General features: G+C 36.2%; 1 long non-coding RNA gene across 1 annotated transcript in view; it reads right to left on the reverse strand.

The window, feature by feature from the left end:
- Nucleotides 1-15,781, reverse strand: part of LOC127169442 (uncharacterized) — a 98,840-nt gene that overhangs the window by 48,059 nt on the left and 35,000 nt on the right. The window contains exon 2 of the long non-coding RNA XR_007828246.1: nucleotides 2,842-3,123. This is a non-coding gene — a long non-coding RNA (uncharacterized LOC127169442). The remainder of the gene's footprint in view (nucleotides 1-2,841; nucleotides 3,124-15,781) is intronic.

Consider the following 15,781-nt stretch of genomic DNA (forward strand, 5'->3'; position numbering starts at 1 on the left):
ACTTATTTCTCAGAATTGTGAGATATAAACTCGCAATTGCGAGTTATAAAGTCCAGTTGCGAGGGGGGAAAAAAACTGATATGTTTTCAGAATTGCGAACTTATAGCTCACAATTCTGACTTACGTCGCAATTGTGTTATAAGGTCAGAACTGCAGAAAAAGTCTGAACTTTGAGTTTGTATCTTGTAACTTCTGACTTTCTTAGAATTGCAAGTTTAAATCTCACAATTGCGCGTTTACATTACGGAATACTGACTTTATAACTCGCAGATTTATAACGCAATTTTGAGAAAAAAAAAAATTACAGTTAGTATCACACAATTCCAAGAAACTCTTAAGTCAGAATTACGAGATTCTCACAACTCACAATGGCGGCAACAGGCTTCCAGACTAAAAAAAGTGTCGGAAACAGGCTTCCAGACTAAAAAAACAAAAAAAGAAGATGTTAAAATAGCACTGTCAGGTATTACTAGAGATGCGCAGTGAAGAAACAGCCTTGAAAAAGTGTGGACACAGTTATTTTTGCATCTGATCTTACTGAAAATGCATTTGTAAGAGTTTACTTTTCAGGCACAAAATTTATGGGAGAGTATCAAAATTAATCACGCAATGCAATTTACAAACGTTTGCGCTTGTCAAATTGCTGGTATTTGCGCCAATATTTAACACCCAAGAAATGCATGTCAAACTATTTTGCGCTTGAAATGGCTGCAATTGGTGGTGCTAGGAGGCGGCACCGCAGAGAACAGACAGAACATGCTAGCAGGGAGATTATTTTTTCCACACGTATTAATTTATTTGGAATGCCAAAAGAACACATTATCCGAACATATCGTTTGCCAACCCATGTTATTTTTAATTTGCTTCAGGAAATACAGACAACTTGGAACCCTCAACTAAGTATCACGCAATGCCAGGTCTATCAAAACTTCTTACAAGCCTTCATTTATTGACCTCTGATTCTTTTCAACATACTGTGGCTTCTTTATTTCTTTATTTGCGACTACACTAATTTGCTCTGAGCTTGGTACATTGCGTTAGCGATATGTAAATGAGATGTTGCATCTGTGTTCTTTAATTTGCACGTTGTCTGTAAATCACCCGCAGAAATTTTTGTAATTGTGCTCTCACGCTAATTTGCCCCGTTTAGTAAATCTGGCCCTAAGTCATAGAGCTTTGGAACAACACAAGAGTGAGTAAATGATGACAAATTTTTCATTTTTGAGTGAACTATCCCTTTAAATAACGCATTTAATAAGTGCATTAGTTGTATGGACCATTTTTCCACCCCAATGCCTTACGCTTTAAGGGTGACATATCAAAAAGGTGAAATGGCGATGTTACCATTAGCTTTGCATTTATTTGACAGTCAACAAAAAAAAATGTCCCCTGGCAACCAAATTAGATGCCAGCATTACTGTAACTGATATTATCATTAAGAATGCATCACTTGTGTTTAACAATAATGCCTTGGCTTAAAACTGGATTCAAACCATTTAGTTACCAGTACCCATCTGAAAACAACCTTGTTAATAAGAAAAATAAATAAAAACTAAAGGTTCTTTCAAAAGACCTTGCCAACAGCCATTTATTTCACGCAGTTTTGTCACCAAGCAGCAATAAGCACCATTACAATACTGTAAACAGTTTAATAACACTTTCTGCACTCTAACAAACCATGTAAAACTCAAGTGTGTTTTTATGTTAATGATCCAAAAACTGCTCGTCTTTATAGAGCCTGCATTGCTCAATATCGATGTATGAAGTAATGCAGTTCCCTCCTCCCGAATGCCACACCCAGCTTGGAAATGTCTACATCCCATTTCTTTTAGTACCTCATAATCAAGGCAGCTGCCACTGTCATTACTCAATTTAATGTGTCTGTCATCAAAGCAGACTATCCCAAATGCAGCATTGTGAATCTAAGCCCTTGTCATAACAGAGGGAGGAAGTTAAATCAGCGATGTTTGACACATTGATAACAAGTTAATATATAAATCTCATCACGGGAGGTTTTTTTTTTCTCCCCCTTCAGGATATTTCATACCAGTGCTAACACACAGAGAATGGGATTGTATGCAGTAAATTTGTCCGTAATTCATAACACTTTTAGTGATGTTGAAATTCATTGCATTCCTGAACAAACGCACTTCACATGACCTAGATGCAAAATGTTAAAGCAATGCACAAACTTTGTCTTTAAAAGTAAATAAGGTTTCAAGGGCGTTGAAAAACGCTACGGTTGTAAATAAAGCGGGACCTGCATCTGCTAATTAATACTCTTTACCCTTGAAATGATTAGACAAGATCAAGCATGAGAATGCAAAACACTGCAGCAGAATATAACTCTGAATATGCATAAGCTTCTATATCCACCTCCATGTGCATCCTCTCGTTCTGTAGCTTTATGTCATCATTTTTCAGTCACCTGAATATTTATTCTCTGTTCATTATCATATAATAAAACGTCAGCATATCACTGAAGCGAGATAAATTACTCGTTGTTCTTTGACCTTGTCGCAGTTTAAGCCTCCTCTCTTTTAACTTGGCCATTTTTTCTCCACAGTAATAAAAGCAAAATGATTCAAATTGGTTTTTGAAGCATGTCTTATATATCATTTCATGGATTTGCCATTATTTCAGCACCTGGCCCGTAAGTGAGAAGCGTGAAGCGGTTTGCACTCAGTGTTTCGAATCTAGGCCCATCACCCTGAAAAACTAACCTGTCGATATCTGATTATGTGCTGCGAGACGTCGGCAGGCCTACTTTGAAGTTTAAGAGCATTGATTGGGTGTGCTGTAAAACTCAGTTAGGAGATGTATTTTCGATTGGAGACCAACCTGGGAGTTCTTTTCCAGCGGGCTCTGGAGGATCCACATGCTGTCCTTTCTCTTATCTATGCACATGCAGACGGCTGCGGCATCGATTCAAACAGCAAGTACTGTATGGGTTTATCCGCCGCTTTCATCTCCCGCAGTGGACCCTCGGTTCAAAACTGTTTTGACAATCGCAACATCTAAAGCTGGACTTGACTGAGTGACAGGCATCATTCTGATTCATCCATCTTTCAAAGTCATATTTGATTGGGTTGAGGGCAGGATGGTCACGGAGCCCAGAGTATCCTGGAAAATAAAAAAAGAAATGACAGCTGACTTTAAAATATAAGACATAATAATTTTATGACTAAGACAAACAGTAAAAGCAGTCTTTTGATTAGGAAGGTATATCGGGAAATTATGTGATGCTAATGGATTTATGTAAAAAATCCATGAAAATGTAAGTCATACACACAAAGATATACAAATACACCTAAAGCCCTATGATTTCCGCGATGCGGTTAAAGTGATGTAATCGCGGAATCCAATACTAAAAAATGGAACTTACAGTAGTACGTGGAATGTCACAGAATTTGCTACATTTTGGATGAAACAAAAGTAGGTCAGTTTACTTACATTTAAAGGTGATATGGGCTAGTGTCTATGAATATTAAGCTGCAAAAATACTATTTAAATATGAATCCTGCATGTTTTGTGTGTCCATCAATCTCTGGAACTGCTCTGAAAGTCATGTAATGAGCATTTTACAGTTTCTATTGAGAAAAAAAGATGTCATTTCATATACAAACAGAAACAGGTCTCCACAGCATCCCGTCAGAATAAAAGTTTGGTTTAACTTGAAGAAACTGTGACAGAAACTATATCATTTAAATGTAATTATAGTACTACTACTACTAAAAATAAAATTATAATTAAAACATTATTTTTTAAGAATATTTACCAGAAAAAATTACCAGAATTGAATAAAAATGTAAACACGCAACACAGTATTTCTGGAAAAAAGAAAGAATATTTTATATATAAATATACATTTATTTACTATTAAAATTATTAATTAGAGATGCTTATTATTAATTGTTTTTTATGAAACTATTAAAATGGAATCCAGAAAATTAATGGAAAACAGAATTTGGTATTAAAATAAAATTGAATTTGAGGGGGGAAAACATATTTCATAGGACCTTAACAAAATATAATTTTTGTTAAAGTATTAATACATTGCTGTTAAATTGTGCAAGTTTCATGATTTCAATTAATTAGACATGCTTTTTGAGTCATTTTTTAATTTGACCATTAAAACTGAGTATTCTTTCCATTAAACTGGAAAGAAATGGAATTCAGTAAAATTAAAATGGAAAAAATAAAAGGAATTTGTGAAAAATAAAACAGATTTCATACGGCCCTAAAATACACCTTGTCTTTTTTGGGAGGGGGCATAAAGTAAATTAAAATTATAATTTAAGTCTAATTTAATATATATATATATATATATATATACACACACACACACATATATATATATATATATACACACACATATATACATATATACATATACATACATATATATAGTTTAACATAATTATTATTAGATTATTATTTAAAAATACATTAAAAATTCAATCCATACAGCCACATACAAATACACCACTTCTATGATATGAGCAAGCATGTTTTTGATTTCTGAACTAAAGTGAATTCTGATATTGTGTGTGAGATATTTTTGTGTAACATAAAAAAAAAAAAACAGATTATGTTAAATTAACAAAATCAAATAGGTGCGATCACCATGCAGAAACATCCAGAACAAACATGCCAATACATGGGTTGAGTTTAACTTAATGTCTTATGGATTTACAGCTCACCTATTGTTACAACACTCTTAATATCTTCTTAACATTTATTTATCCTTGAGCATCAACTTCTTGTCCTCATATAACCGTGTGTTTTCCCAGCTGAACATATTTTGCAATTAGCTTGAGGCTTGGCATTTAGTTCACTGTATTGTACATACAGTATCTAATTAAGCCCGTCTGAAATGTCCTCTATGAACCTGTTATGTAAACCATTACAAAGAATTATGCATCAGGCTTGACAACTTCATGGAGCGTAAGGCCACTTATCAATGATACATGACAGCAGTCGCACATAGAACCCAATAATACACACAATACAAAAGCACGTATATAGGCTTTCAATGCTTTAATCAGTACATGTAGTACTCCACATGTGTATTATACCCCTAAACATAGTTTAACTTTCAATAAATAGCCCAACTGACCCAAACCTCAATTAAGGGGCTTGTCAGATTATCATAATCATGATACATTCCACCTGACCCAAAGTGCCTCTCTGAATTCATTTCCATCTCATTAACAAAGGCTAATTGTGGACCCAAATACCGTATAACAGAAACATGTGGCCACTGATAAACTCTAAACCACGCTCTCATACACTCTGGGGCTGGAGTCCGCCAGAAAATCGAGGTCTTTTAAAGGTTGTGCTGAAGATCATACAGCCCCATGGGCATGATTAATACTGCATGCTGAGAACCAAGTGAGACTGCTTAGAAACCCAACCAGTCATAACGGGTAATGATATCTATGTGCTGACAGGAGACTGGGTAGAGAAAAGGGAATATTGTGGACAGGTGACCTTTTCTCTGGCAAGACCTGGCCTAACCTCCACTTCGAAATCTGTCGACAGTAATAAGCCCGTATAGGAGACCATAACACGATGCTATTTCCAAGTACAGCTGAAAACCAAAGGAGCGTCCAGGAAGGTTTCATTGTTCATCCATTCAATCACAATGTGTTTCCATGGCTCTCTCTGCTAAATAACACCTGGCCGTATTGATTTCAGTTAACCTACCATCTACACTTAAATAAAGCATACAAGTGCACTCCATGGTGGTCTAAGAGACAACTGGGAATGTGCAGGTTTCATCATCCTAGCCGGCATTCAATAAACACTTTTCAAGACTGGTTCATATATGTTAATTGAGGGCATAGACCGAACATTTATTACTAGTCGTACAGCGTCGAAACGGTTATTAACTCGCAGTATGGGTAGAGCCAACAGTGGCGGCACCGCAGACCGTAGCTCTTTAACAGAGTCTAATGTATTGAGGCACCTCAGGTGGCGGCCTCTTTCCTTTGATGAGGATGTTTACTTTTAATATCTTCTTTGCTGGCGAGCTGCAGGGCATTATTAAAGCAATTTTCTGACTTCAGAGAGCCAATTACATCGACTATTTGGGGTAAACAATACCCCTGGTATGGCACCTTCTCAATGGAATAGTGGGCAAATCCTCTAGATAGAGGTAATGGAAATTAGAGAAATAAATAAATAATGCTTATTTCATTTTCTCAGTCTCTGGTTCTTGTGAGTCTATAAATAATCCAGTGATGCTGACTTATTAAAATATGTCTGAAACTCGCCAATTATTTTTCTATCTTAAATTAAGAACGCACAAAGAAGAAACAGTCAATTAAGCCATTCAGCTGGCAGGATTTTCACAGCTTTCCTGTTTTAGCATTTTTATATAATGGTAGTGCTGAAGAGTGGAGAAGCTGTCTTTATGTCATAGATTGTCAGAGTGTCCACCATAAAGAAAAGAGGGGGAAAATCTAGCTAAAAATGTGTTATGTTGCACTCTCTGCATTTAGGTTGGTTTCAATGTCGGGGAACAATCATCATCTACACAGTAATTTTCCTTGCACCTTAAATAAAAATCTTTTAAAAATACATTTAAGGTACATTACAGACAGTGTTGGGGAATAACTAGTTAACGGAATAACCATTTTTAATTACAAAATAAATGTAACCGTAATCTGTTACAGTTACTGAGAAAAAAAAGTGTAATTAAATTGCAGTTACTAATAAAAATGGGGTTATATCTGAATATTTTCACACACATACAGACAAAGATCTAAGACTTTTTATATGTACACAAAAGGCCTATTTCTCTCAAATATTGTTCACAAATCTGTCTAAATCTGTGTTAGTGAGCACTTCTCCTTTGCCGAAATAATCCAACCACCTCACAGGTGTGGCTTATCAAGATGCTGATTAGACAGCATGGTTATTGCACAGGTGTGCCCTAGGCTGGCCACAATAAAAGCCACTCTAAAATGTGCAGTTTTACTGATCCAGAGCATCCCAAACATGCTTAATGGGTGACATGTCTGGTGATGCAAGAACTGGGATGTTTTCAGCTTTCAGGAATTTTGTACAGATCCTTGCAACATGGGGCCGTGCATTATCATACTGCAACATGAGGTGATGGTCGTGGATGAATGGCACAACAATGGGCTTCAGGATCTCATCACGGTATCTCTGTGCATTCAACATGCCATCAATAAAATGCACCTGTGTTCGTTGTCCATAACATACGCCTGCCCATACTATAACCCCACCACCACCATGGGCCACTCGATCCACAATGTTGACATCAGCATACCGCTCACCCACACGACGCCATACACGCTGTCTGCCATCTGCCCTGTACAGTGAAAACCCGGGATCAATCCATGGACATTCCTGCAGTCAGCATGCCAATTGTATGCTCCCTCAATACTTGCGACATCTGTGGCATTGTGCTGTGTGATAAAACTGCACATTTTGGAGTGGCCTTTTATTGTGGCCAGCCTAAGGCACACCTGTGAGGTGGATGGATTATCTTGGCAAAGGAGAAGTGCTCACTAACACAGATTTAGACAGATTTGTGAACAATATTTGAGAGAAATAGGCCTTTTGTGTACATAGAAAAAGTCTTAGATCTTTGAGTTTAGCTCATGAAAAATAGGGGCAAAAACAAAAGTGTTGCGTTTATAATTTTGGTCAGTGTATTATTTTGTTTTATTTTTTATTTTTTAAAGGGGGGATGAAATGCTTTGTTTTAATAGATAAAATAACTATGATCTCCATTCGGATCATCTATTATTCAATTACTTTTCCTGTTCTATGCTTTTTTTGTAGTGTCGGTTCAGTAGTAGTATCACGATATTTTAGTCAGGTATCGTATCAAAGTCAAAATTTTGGCATCGTGACAACACTAGAATATACTGACAAGGGGAAAAAATGAGCTTCACATCACTGACCTACACTCTGGCATGACATATTACAGCTGTGTTAATTACACAAAACCTACCATGCATGTGACACATATACCTCATGAAAAAAGTGTGCATTTTACACTACAGTTAATTTGTCATCAAATCAAACTGTAATTGCTTTCTCTTTCTCAATCAGTGGGACTCCGTTGTGCAATCATGCAGATCTTATACACTTTTCAGCTTGGAAGGATGATAAATCATGTTTTTTCGTTCCCTTCAAATTTTTTCCAATATTTCTTTTCTCCCCCAGTTAAATTGCCTTTAGATGGGCTTACTGTTCTCTGTCATATCAAATATGTTCTCATCAGCTGCTTGATGGATATGCAGGCCTGGTCTAATTACAATGTGGGGGAGCCTGCGCCAGGTTAGGTAGAAGGACTAAGCCATTCTGCCAGGTATTTTTAGAAGCATGGGTTTCCAATAAGATATACATTAGCTTGAGAACAGATGAGGGCTGTTTTGAACAGATGGTGCTCTCATTAGAAAACCTATTGAGTTCCAAAGGCTAAAACAGCAAAGCATTGCAGCAGACAAAGTCTCTGGCTCCTGGGGGGGAAGCAAGCCACCTGTAGATATAACAGGCTGAACCTGAATTAGCGCAGATACACAGGCTTTGGTCCCTGCGGGTAAAAGGCAGGTGCTGAAAGCAGTTTAGGGGCTGAATGTTAATATTTTCATCAAAAAGATTCATGGATTCACACTGCTTATATTAGGATAAATACGACGCTGATTTGAACCCTCTGTACTGACAAATTTTCTCAGCACCACCATCATCATTCTGAATGGATTACATGGTTTGGAGAGTGATGCCAATAATCATGTGGTTATGTTTGCCTGCCGCCCAATTTAGGATGAAATGATTTCTCAGCTATATTTTATGAAAAACGAAGGTAAGAAACGCAGTCGAGTGTAGACTAAAAGATTATACTCCTAAATGACAGAACTGTAGGCTTTCAATCGGAGGCAATTGGGGTTCAAATGGTTATATTACAGGTTGAACATTGTTCTGTCTTGATTGTTCTATTTCGTGCTTTTCAGTCCCAGAGACACAAGGAGCGGATCTGACAGATTTACTGCTGTCTCAACAGGCAGCTTTGACCCACTCCTCAACCTAAGTGTCTGGGACTCGGAGACCGATGGCTCTTATATTTATGGCTCCTCTTCTCAGAGAATGTGTAGATTTACAGCATTAAAATGTACTGCATGAGGTCACATTTGTCACGTTGAAACATATCCATCGTAAAGTTAGCAATGCAGCTGACAGTGATAGTGCTTGGCTTACTGCATTATGAGAAAATAAGATATCAGCAATCTATTGCATATACAGTCATTTTCAGTTAATCATGTTGGGGTCCCTGAGGACTTTTAGAAAGTAAACACAAGGGTCAACAAAAGACAAGCTCATCTCTCTTTCAGGCTGCTGCACGTCTGCCTTACTGTGATTTAAGGCATCAAACAAACTTTAAAAAGCCATTCTAATTACACTTTACTGTTAAAACTGATGTGGACAAAAGCCAAAAACATCTGCCAAGTTCTACTTGTCAGTAGTGATTACTGACAGATAGGAGAACAGCTTTTTCATGCATTCTTTGGGCCTATTTATATCTGACTGAATCAGTTAGTGTAGGTCGAAAAACTCCCATCTCATTTTCTCCTTCAAATTCAAAATCATTCTACATCGCTGTTTTACCTTTTTTTGTAAAGGGCATTTGACCTTCTTTGCATGTTCACTTTGTAAACACTGGGTCAGTACTTCTTAAGCAATTAATTTTGAATACCCTAACTGTGCTATACAGAGAACAGACAAGACGAACGTTTGAGGTTAAAAAGTATATAAATTATATTTTTTTTTTGGAAAATAACAGATCGTTTCACTAGATAAGACCTTTCTTCCTTGGCTGGGATTGTTTATAGCCCTTTGAAGCTGCATTGAAACTGCATCTTGGAAGTTAAAATTCGACTCCACTATATGGAGAAAAAATCTGGAATATTTTCCTCAAGAAACATAATTTCTTTACGACTGAAGAAAGAAAGACACTAACATCTTGGATGACAAGGGGGGGGGAGGGGTAAATTATCTGTACATTTTTGTTCTGGAAGTGAACTTTTCCTTTAAGTAGACCGATATCCAATATTTTATTTTTATTTCTGGAGTAGAAATTAAAATTAAATGTCAAAATTAAGAATAACAAGGACTCTGACAAAGGAATAAATAAATAAATAAATAAAACTATCTTTTAATGCTACATTACATTTTTTTATCAGCAAATTGGTTGTGAAAATGACGATACCAATATCCATAAAAATGCTTGATATCGGCGCCAATAATTGATTGTCCTAATTTGTGCAAAATATAACAAATTTCACTTACGATAACGCTAATCACTAGACTCAAAGATCTTTGTACATACACAGTATGCACTGTTTTCAATACGACTTAAAGGGATAGTTCACCCAAAAATGAAAATTCTGTAATTAATTACTTAGCTCATAAGACCGTTGTTCATCTTGGGAACACAAGATATTTTTGATGAAATCCAAGCTTTCTGTCCCAGCATAGACAACATTCACGGCCCAGAAAGGTAGTAAGGACATCACTGTCCATGTGACACCAGTGGTTCATGTTATGAAGCTACAAGAATACAAAGACGACAGCGTTCTGAGGTAGAACCTGTACATGCTTGCTGTACATAAAACAGTTTTCATAAACATGTCTGAAGATTTCGACAGAGAGGATGACTTGCAATTTTTTGCCCAGCCTTACACATTCGAACTATGATACACAGATGATGAATTAAGAGAAACAAATGCTCTACGTCAGAAATCCAGCTTCTTTTTTTCATGGTACTCTTGTGAACACATATCAAAGACTGACACGGAAGACAAGAAATTTGGAAAGCTCTTGGATTTCATTAAAAAGCATCTTAATTTGTGTTCCAAAGATAGAACAAAGTTCTTGGTTTGGAACAACATAAGCGTGAGTTATTATTGACAGAATTTTCATTTTTGGATGCACTATCCCTTTAAAGAGATGGAAATTCTGTCATTATTTACTCAGCCTCATGTCATCCATGAGTTTTTTTCTTTCTTTCTTTCTTTCTTTTTTTTCTGTTGAACACAAAAGATTGTTTTGAAGATTGTCTCAGTGGGTTTTTTGTCCACACAATAAAAGTCAGTGGGGTTCAATGCCGTTTAAACACAGTTTTTCTTCAAAATCTTTATCTTTTCATTTTTATTTCTTTCATTTCAAACAGCATTTGAAAGAAACAATATCATCAGATTTAATATATGTAAGTGTGTGTGTATAGAACTAATATCATAGAACATATAAAAAGGCTCAAATTAGCCTTTTTTTTTTTTAAATAAACACCTTACATGTATAGATATCATCTCATTTTAAGATGGTTGTACAACTTTAGAGAAACAGTGATGAAGATGCTCTGCTGATTTTCTGCTTGGGTAACAAATTGTCTTTAATTTTCATGTTTGTGCAGCTCTCATATGGATGAGTCCCTCCATCAGCTTCATTTATTAAGATTCAGCACTAGTGTTTATCCTGTAGCACATGGATTAAAAATGCAATTACCGATTAGAAGTGACATTCTTGTCGTTTCAGTCCAAAATGAACAATTTTGAGTTTTCCAGTATGCTTTCGCACAGCCTCTGCTAGACAAAGCAAAAGTGACATGCATTTCTTGTCATAACTAATTCAATGTTCAAGGTATTACCCACATGCATAACAATGCATCAGTATATAAGGCATATTAACAAATGTGATACATTTTACTATTTTTTAATATTTTAAATTACTTATTATTTTTAAACTGCTACCTATTCTTTGCTGTTAGAAAAAGTAAAAATCAATAAAAGACCCTCATTCACCTGTAAACTATTCTCCTACTCTTAAGATCCTTGACTAGATCTACTGGCCTATTTTTTGTTCATCTTTGTAACACGCTCGCCAACAGGGATGTCATTGTAGGTGAGGATCACAGCCTCTCTGACAAATGCACCTGTCTAGATGCCTGTAAGGTCATATCCTGAAGCGCTGATACAACCCAGCTCAGTCGAGTGAAGCAAATTCGTAAGGTTAATAAACAGATTCTTACCTCGCCAAGTGCCTGTGAGGTAGCTTATTTTGAACCACCAATACATCATCCACCTGTCAGCCAAACAGTAGAAAGACTGACCTTAAGAATGTTTACAACCCTAAACACTATAAGCAAAGATTCATGGACCACACAATAGAGAAAGCCAAGACTCATAATTTCCTGCAGCTCCGGAGTGATTAGCTACATGGCATTTACAGCTCAGATGTTTAGACCCCAAAGCGATTTCACGGACTGAGACAACGTCTTATGGCTAGTCTACTCAGTGCCTGATTAGAAATTGGTAATACTTAGTCTTAAAGGGATAGTGCACCGAAACATAAAAATGATGTAATTAATCACTCACCGTCATGTGTTGTGGTATTCTCTTGAACATGCATCAAGGACTAGCATGAAAGAGAAGAAAATGTTGAATAAAGTCGTTTTTTGTTTTCTTTGCACACAAAAGATATTCTTGTAGCTTCTTAAAATTACAGTTAAACCACTGATGTCACATGGACCATTTTATTGATGTCCTTACTACCTTTCCGGGCCATGAACGTGGTTGCGTTGCTGTCTAAGCAGGGCCAGAAAGTCCTCAGATTTCATCAAAAATATTTTCATTTGTGTTCCAAAGATAAACGTAGGTCTCACAGGTTTAGAATGACATGAGGGTGAGTTATTAATGACTGAATTTTCATTTTTGGGTGAACTATCCCTTTAAGAGCTGTTTACACTCTGGACTGTAACTATAACTATAAAGTTTCAACATTGTTCTAATTCTATAAGAATGGCAAAGTAGACACCACAACTGTAACAATTAACTATATCATTGGAATCACTTTCAAAATTATTGTTTTCTAGCTGATGATCCAAAAGTAACAGGTGACATAACTGAAGTGTGCGCTTATAACGTTATCATGTGTTGGTTATCAAGTGTTTTGGTGCTTGTAATGTTATAGTGCTTTCCACACCATAATTGTAGCTTTGCTGTTAATATTCTTCCAGAAAATTACATGCTTCAAAGACATTAAAAGCTCTCTACTAACATATTTTTCTTACAATATGAGGTTTTCATATTGATCATTTTAGCTAACAAGCTAAATATGCTACACAAGTTGAATCTGATGTACGAAAAATAAAGAGTGCTTCATAAGGCATCCTTTTTTGGCCAAAGAACACTTTCAGCAATTAGAAGGGGCAGAACGCTGTAAAGTGCATTATAATGACAGGAGAGCTGACTAGCATTCAGATCCCAGATGCTGTACAGCTTGAAGCCAAACTAGTTGGAACAGCAAGGCGCTCTCAAGAAACTGAAAAATCTTCAAAACAGAGAGACGCTAATGAAGAGAAGCTGAGCAAAGCATGTTTAAATGCATTTGGAAATGCTGTGCAGCTCATGTCCACACTTAGTGGCTAATTAGAATTTCTAAGAGAATATTGAAATAAATCGCAATTTGGTCAAGACCACTTAGGGTGTGTGTAATTGTTATACACATGCATCTGACAAAGCCACCATGTGCTTTCTATAAAACAGAATGATTTCAATAGTCAGTTTTTAGACTAAGAGAAGTGGTGGTTTTTAACTACACATGACGCCGTGACACACGCTAAACCAACTAGCCACGACAGCGACACATGAAATTTATATTTTAGAAACAGTTTCTGTTTCTGCCATGCCGTGGCTGGAACAACAACATAGAAATTATGACAATTATAATCTCAGGTACTGATTATGTGCTTTATTCAATGTTAAAAGTGTATAATGTGAATTTGAATACCATATAGCTTGTGGACAGCCAAACTGCTTGTCGCTGGAATCTTGTCGCGTCACGTGTAGCTAGGACACGGTGTTAGAAGCAAGAAAGACCTAACCAGATGACTAACATATGTCTATTAAAACCTTAATTCAATCAAGTCTCATTACTCCAAAAAAGAGAACAAGACTCTTAAACATTCTAAAACCATACTGATAATTTAATATCATAACATTTCTATTTTAATACATTTTAAAACATAATTTATTCCTCTGATGGTAAAGCTAAATTGTAACAATAATTTAAAGTGCTCCTATTATGGATTTTGGAAATTACCTTCAGTGTGTAGCACAGCTCTAAGTGAATGAAAACATCCTGCCAAGTTTTAACCCTTAACATTTTTGTCCTTTTCAGTCTGTTTTTTGAGATCATTTCACTTGTTATTGCCAGCTGAATACAATTTGGAACAGGTGTGTATTTTTATTGGAATTTACTATTTCACCTCCATTTCCTTTAGTAAAACTATTTTGCTACGTACAAAAAAATTGTTACACTTTTGGACAAAAATGTCCCTATTGAAACCCATGCTATTTTTAATCACAGTGCCATTCAGAAAATTGTGTGTGTGCGTGTGTGTTCTTGTAATATTTAAGAGAGAAAAACTCTACTGCAAATCACAAATACAACCACTGTGTGCACCAGCTGAGTTTTGCTGGCATCTCATGGGGGAAATTTGGTACTGTGTCCAAACAAAATCTTCCTAAAAGCTAATTTTTTGAGATATCAACCTCAAATTTGGAACACAACTTGTTTAGATTTATGGCTTTATTTTCTAGCAGGTTTTCATATACAATATATTTTATGTAAAATATTGTCCATAAAGTATTTTCATAAACATAAACCTCTATAACTTTAGTTTTTTGGTTCCAATTTTTAAACTTTTTTTTTTTACTTAAAAACTGTTGCTCTTATGTACTGTGTAGCCTGCAAAATACGTATTTAGATGTGTGTGTTGTGTTTGCAGCTTGTAGGTCTCTGGCTAACTGGCTAACAGCAACATCTGTTCACTTGCAAATGTCTAGAAATGTGTCAATGAATAGTTTTTGTTTGTCGTTGTTATTACTTGGAGTTCTGATAAAGAATAGAGCAATACATTGGTGTACAAACTGCAGTGCTTCATCAGTATATTTCTGCATTGGGCTAACAAATATACCATGGCTGTTTGAGTGTTTAATATAATGGTGATGGGTGTTCAGTTTCTGACATGCGCTGCACCCAGTAAACCAATCACAACAGACAGGGCCATCAGACCAATCACCGCAGATTAACGACACGCAAAGGAGGAAATGAATCATTGAGCAAATCGTTTGGAAGTTAATAAGGTAAAAATATATGCATATTATAAGACAATGAAAGTGTTTTTTGACCATGCATGTCACCCTGTTGTTGGGGCTCCCAAAATCAAAATATGAGCCTTTCATAATCCATAATAGCGTCACTTTAAAAATATAATATTAAATGACTGAATTACATATTTTTAACAAACTGATGTCAAAGATTCACACAGGTCAAACTGTTTGGAAAATGGACCGATGGATAATTTCAGAGAGTAATTTGGAAATCCATGAGGGGAAGAGAGAGAGAAGAGAACGCAGAAGAGGAACACAGACATCTGGAGTTTTTAATTTTATGAGGATGATCCTGGGTAAATGAGTCCTGCCCAAATGAATAGAGTCATAAAAAGAAATAAAGTTTTAAAAGCCCTGGAATTAATCAAGTTACAGACACGCTTTGACCATCAGGAATGTTTCCAAAATTGAATAATGCGAGTTAGGTGTGTGTGTGATAATCACAGTGGTTGGCTCTATACTCTCCTGTAATTTCAGCAGATGTTTAACCTCTCTCCAGAGGAGGTGGATGTTGCTCATGCTGAACAGTATTAGATCTGGAGTCCCTCTCCCTACAGGGCACTGGAGGTTAA

Source organism: Labeo rohita, chromosome 1 (assembly GCF_022985175.1).
Source record: "Labeo rohita strain BAU-BD-2019 chromosome 1, IGBB_LRoh.1.0, whole genome shotgun sequence".
Classification (NCBI taxonomy): domain Eukaryota; kingdom Metazoa; phylum Chordata; class Actinopteri; order Cypriniformes; family Cyprinidae; genus Labeo; species Labeo rohita.